The sequence below is a fragment of the Felis catus genome, chromosome X (genome assembly GCF_018350175.1).
Source record: "Felis catus isolate Fca126 chromosome X, F.catus_Fca126_mat1.0, whole genome shotgun sequence".
Classification (NCBI taxonomy): domain Eukaryota; kingdom Metazoa; phylum Chordata; class Mammalia; order Carnivora; family Felidae; genus Felis; species Felis catus.
The window spans coordinates 124,620,177-124,626,176 of record NC_058386.1 but is presented as its reverse complement, the minus strand read 5'-3'; the positions used below and the strand labels follow the sequence as shown (position 1 = coordinate 124,626,176).

The window sequence follows — 6,000 nt, the reverse complement described above, 5'->3', positions numbered from 1 at the left end:
TCTTTCTTGAAACAACCGCAGATCCAAAGCCTTGCAGCACTGTATTCGGAGCCCCGGCACAGCCGCGTGCTCAGCACTAGGCAATGGTGAATCTAACGCCAGCAAAGGGGGAGGGGAGGAGGGAATAGAGAAGAGATAGGGAGAGGCGGGAGAAAGAGAGAGAGGGAGAGGGGGAGGAGAGGGAGGGAGAGGGAGAGCGTGAGCGCGCGCAAGCTAGCGAGCAAACCAGAGAGACGAGAGAGGGACCAGGAGAAAGACCCAGAGAAAGAGAAGAGGAAGCCGAGCTCCGTGAGGACTCAACCTCCAACTTGTTTCAATTCATTCATTCTTCTCTTCTCTCCGCTTCGGGGAAGTGATTGTGGCGCTTGGTAAGGAACACAGATGTCCCTCCTTCCCCCTCCCCCAAGCTCAGGTCTCCTTTAGCGATAGCATCTCTCCCCCGTACTGAGAGTCTCCTTGGGTTGGCCGGGGAGGCTGAGACATGCTCTGCAGCTGTGATGCTATCCTGGGTTCCCCAGTGGGGCTGGTGGAAGCCCAGAGTTGGCATCTGGGCAGGGAGGCACTGGGGTAAAACCTGATTTGGGGAGGGGGGTTGCGATGTGGTGTATGCGCGATTTGCTTCATTGTCAGTGAATTGTTTTGTTCCTTTTTGGAAACAGGTCAGCCTTGACCTTGCAAATTGCTTGGGGGGCCTGGCAGCTGCTGCAGAAAGCCACCCAGTGTCCCTTAGCCAGAGCAGACAGCACTGTCATGACCCCCCAGACAGCCCAAGGCACGGGGATGGGGTAATGGCTGGAGCTTCCTTCCTCCTTTAACTCTTTCTCTGCAGCTGTTTCTCATTGCTGGAATTGAGAAAGAGGGAGAATACCATGCAGCCCTTTTCTCCATCTCCCTATTACCTTTCGCAGATGCAAGTGAGTAGAAAGTTGTAAATAACTGCTTCCTTTGAAAGCAGGTTGAGACCTCCCCCCTTCCTTTAAGGGGTTCATTGTGGGGTTGGGCCTGAGTTCCTTAACAAACTTGGGAGGCTTTTCTTGCTTCCCAGTGGGGAGCCCCATTGCTTGTCTCTCCATCCTAGGTAGTAAAGCAGACATGCCAGACCAGGGATTTAGATACCCTACCCCATCCCACTGGCAGGTATCATGGTATTAAGTCCAGCAGTGTCCTTGAGAGGGAAGAAACACCTGATGGTTTGTCTGGAATTGCCTTCCCAGTTTGCTGCTTCTCTAATTGTGGCTGAGGATGGCATAGGCAGGAGAACTGGGGGAGGGGTGGCTTTTGGATTTAGAGCAGGGTGAGAAGCCAGAATTCCTGGTGTGAAATGTATGGTTTATTGAGGATCAGCAGGTTCTGGATGTCTGGAGCTATGCAAGGACTGGCTGAAGGTCTTGTAATATATCCCCTCTGAACTGCTGGGAGAAGGGGTCTAGTTGCTTGATGGGAGCTTTTTCAGTTAGCAACACTGCCATGCCCTTGGTAGCAATTATTACATCAACATACTAATTGCTAACATTGCTGAGTGCTTGGTATGTTTTGGATCTTAGGCTTAGGGTCTAATGTGTATTCTTATATCAACACTATGAAGCAGATACTACTATTATCCTTGGTTAGTGATGAGGAAACTGAAGCACAGGTTGAATAACGTGTCCAAGGTTACAGAGTAATTAAATGTCCCAGCTGGGGATTAAAACACAGGCAACCTGGTTCCAAAATGCTTGGTCTTGACCATTAAGCCCTACTGCCTCCTTGGGGAAAATTTTGCACCTTTGTCGGTTAGGACGTGTGGTAGGAAGGGTACTGCTTGCCGGAAAAAAAAAAAAAAAAAGGAAAGTAGTAGCCTAACCTTTGTGTAGAGTAACAGGAACTTAGAGTGGGGCATAGTGGATGGTCATTGTGGAACTCTCACCTGGGTTTCCTGGAGGAGCTGCCTAAGAGGTTTTCCTTGGCCAGCCTGCTTTCCTTTGAAAAGGATACCTGGAAAGACTTCACTTTTCCACTGTTGTAGCCTCATCCATCTCACATTCAGCAAAAGACTGCTTTTTTCAGGACCAGATCTTGCCCTTATTTTCTGAGAGCTTAGAGTCACCTTGTCCTGAAATTTTTAGATTATTAAAACCTTGGAACTGGAAGATCATTAAGCTTTGCTTCTCCACCAAGTTCTTGAATTTTTCCTAAGCATTCAATTCATTGACTTATTTCTATTTGATCTCCCTGCAGTGACAGAAAGCTCATTAGATGGCTTCTTTTTTATCTTTGAATAATTCTGATGGCCAGAATGTAGCTCCCATTATAAGCCAGGGTCTGTCTCCCTGTAACTTGTATTCATAGGTTCTTTGGGACTAGCTGCAACAAATTTGCTTCTTCTTAGTTGAAGACAGCAATCATACCTCTTCCCTCAGGCCTCAGATCTGATAAGACTGCAACTAAAGGATCATCCTTTGCCTCATTTTGGAAGCTAGACTTTTATTAATATGGCCCAGTATCCCATTCTCTTGTCAGCCACACAGTGACAACACTGAGCTTTCTAAAGCAGCCTTGATAGTGTATGCTCTCTTCATTGGAAAAGCTTGCTATTTGGTATCAAGTGGACTCATGGGAATAAAGAATCTCTCTTTTTTCCCTAAAGACCAAAAATCAGTTTAGTACTAGTCCTTCTGAAGCCCCAGAATGTCCAAATAGCAGCCAAACAATAGGCATATGGGAAGATTTGAGAACAGGGGTTAAGAGCAATTATCAAAAAGGAGACACTTGAAATAGTGAAGATTCAAGGTCCACACAATATATAGAAGGTAGAAGAATAAATTTTTGTATCAGAAAGTATTTCAGAAACAATGACATCACTGATGGAATCCCACAGAGTGGGATTGGGTGGAATAGGAGTGAGCATCTAGTGTTCTAAAACTGATCTGGGTGTTAGGAAACTTGAGTTCTATTCCTAGCTCTGTTAATTTGGCAATTACCTTGGACACATGAGTCCGTCTCCATGGACCTCAGTTTTTCCATCTAAAAATGATGAGGTGGATTGTATCACCAAAGGTCTTTCAGCTCTATACTTCTCTAACTGAAGTAAATTATAAAATGTCAGGGTTCTAAGGGCTTCAGAAATCATCCAGGGCAGTGTTTCTCAAACTTTTATGTGCAAATGAATCTCCTGCGGATCTTGTTAAAATGCTAATTCTAACTCAGAGGGTCTGGGGTACAACCTGAGATTTTCCATATTGACAAATTGCCATGTAAGCCTGAATCTGCTGTTCCAGTGGTTTTCAAGCTACCTTGTTGAAAGACCAGTTTTTAAAAATTTTCCAATCCATGACAGACTGCTACTTTAGTAAAATACATTATGGGTTATTAGAATATGAAAGAAAAGAGAAACAAAATATAAGCTCACATTTTTATTAGTAGATTCAACAAACATAAGAATTATCTTTAAATTTCTATAATATTTTATAAGTACTTATTCTCAATTTCTGCACCTAGGTCATTGCTGCTTGGCAATAAAAGTTTGCAGACAGGCATTGATCGGCAGATCACACTTTGAACAGCACTGGTCTAGGCTACTGCTAATTTAAGAGGCCCAGATTGGGCCCAGTTATAATTTCTAAATCATTTTTGCCAAATTATTTTTCACCCTGAGGTTATGGGCCCAGCACGCTTCTGCTGTGTGACTCTGCTACCACTTTCACCCTCAGGTTAAATGTCTCCTTTGATGGAGAACTTAATATCCTTACAAAGTAGCATTACTTAGATGCTGTGACTGTCAAAAAGGATTTTTTTTAAAAGCTTCCATAAATGCCACTCTGAGACTATATATTCCAAGCAAGTAGAGGGCTGTGTCACTCCAGTTTATTGTACTATCAGCCACTAGCCTAGTGTGTGGTTATAGAGTAGGTTTTTAATAAATGTTAAGTGGATGAGCAAGGCACTTGGTGTTAGTTATGCCTTTTGGAGCTATACATTCATTAAAGAAAGGAAATTTTGGTTTCCTTCCAGAACTGGGGAAACATTGTTTATCCTATTGTATAAATTTCTAATGGTGGCTATAAGGCCAGTTTACCTGGCATCCCAATTTTACTTTAAAGGAATTATATCAAGCCAGGCAAAGATTTTGTGCACTCTAAGTCCCAAGTCTTTACCTTTAAACCACTTGTTCATTAATTCAGTGGGTTCAACGGTTATTTGTTCAGTGATGTGATTAAGCACAATGCAGATGATACAAGGGTGAGAAAACAAACAAGGCCCTTGCTTACTTGGAGCTTACAGTTTGATGGTGAAGTAGCCATAAATCAGATACTCACACAACTGTTATTTCAGTTAGTAATAAATGCTATGAAGGAAAAGTATAAAGGTGGGGTTATGAAGGTATATAACAGAAAAAACTGATCTAGCTTGGGGTTTAAGAAAAGCTTCCTTGATGAAGTAATATTAAGGGTGTGTAGAAACATAGGGTTGGATTGGGATTATGGGGTTGGAGCAGTTTTGTAGATGAAGAAAAGAACATGCATGAGAGCCCTGAGATGCATAGTGAATTTGACAAATTGAACAAAAGCTGGTGTGGTCGAAGTGGGACATTGTAAGATTTTCCAGAAATGCAGGGACTGATTAAAGGCTTTTTAAGCAGGATGACTGATATAACCTAAACTGAATCCATTCAGTATAAGGTTACTAAGTGCTATGAACCAAAGGCAATGTGGGATACAGGCTGATTTAGGAATAGCCCTTGCCCTCCAAGATGACAGGGTCAAGTAAGAAGAGAATAAATAAACAACTATAATACTAGGAGGATGAAATCCACACACATTAAAGAGAGGCAAAGGAGATCAAGGAGATCAAAGACACCTTCCCAGAAGTGGTGTTTGAATTGCACTTCAAAGATTAGGCAAACTTTGGAGATGCAGAGTTTGGGGGATGGGAAAGGTGTTCTAGGAAGATGCCAGAAAAGCAGAGGATATGTATTAGGAACAGTGAGGATCTCAGTTGTGTTGGAGTAAAACATATGGTAAAAGTATGTGAGAAGTATTTGGCAACATCCGTAGAAAGCTTGACTGTAAATGATATTAAATGCTAGCTTGGAGAATTAGAACATTCTCCTATATGCAGTAGAGAGGCAACTCCCTCATTTTATGGATGAGCTAATTGATCTTGAGATGGGAGTGACTTGATTTGACTGAGGTCACACAGTCTAGCAAAATGTACTAGATACAGTTGAAAGAAATGTGGAATTGGAGCTCTCAAAAGAAGTCAACTGTTTTGAGAGTCATTGATATAGAGGAAATACTTGAAGTAGAAAGAAGAGATCCAGAGATTTCTTCTCAGGGTAATGCTTATGCTGTACGATATGGGAAAACAAAAATAAAAAAATAAAGGCTACAGAGGAGAGGGCAGATATGTGGAAGGAACATTAGGAGAATACAGTATTTTGAAAGAGCCAAGAGAGGAGAGGCCTCATCCATTGGTTGGATAAATATTTATTGAATACATACCATTCACTGAACATGGAGAATATAATGATGAGCAAAATAAACATGGTTGTTGCCACATTGGGGCCCGTGGTTTAGGTAGTGAGATAGCCCTTCATCTACAAACTATTAAATTATATAGTTGTACATTGTGATAGGTGTATAGAGGAGAATATACTGCTTTAAGAAGGAATGTGTGGTCAGGGGGCACCTGGGTGACTTAGTTGGTTAAGTATCCGACTTCAGCTCAGGTCATGATCTCGCAGTTCGTGAGTTCAAGCACTGCGTCAGAGTTCTGCACTGCGTCAGAGCCTGGAGCCTGCTTTGGATTCTGTGTCTCCCTCTCTCTCTGCTGCTACCCCTCTCATGCTCTGTCTTTCTTCCTCATAAATAAATAAAACATTAAAAATAATAATAATAAAAAAGAAGGAATGTGTCGCCAAGATTATTAGACTTTTCAGTAGAATTTTGTACTGATAAATAACACCCAGATTCTAATAGTCCTCCCCACTATGATGCTCACGGTGCTTACTAACTGTTAAGA

General features: G+C 42.2%; 1 protein-coding gene across 1 annotated transcript in view; it reads left to right on the top strand.

The window, feature by feature from the left end:
- Positions 1-210: 210 nt before the first annotated feature.
- GABRA3 (gamma-aminobutyric acid type A receptor subunit alpha3) overlaps positions 211-6,000 on the top strand; it is a 366,533-nt gene continuing 360,743 nt past the window's right edge. The window contains exon 1 of the mRNA XM_004000982.6: positions 211-368. The gene's annotated coding sequence lies outside the window, so the exon portion shown is untranslated. The remainder of the gene's footprint in view (positions 369-6,000) is intronic.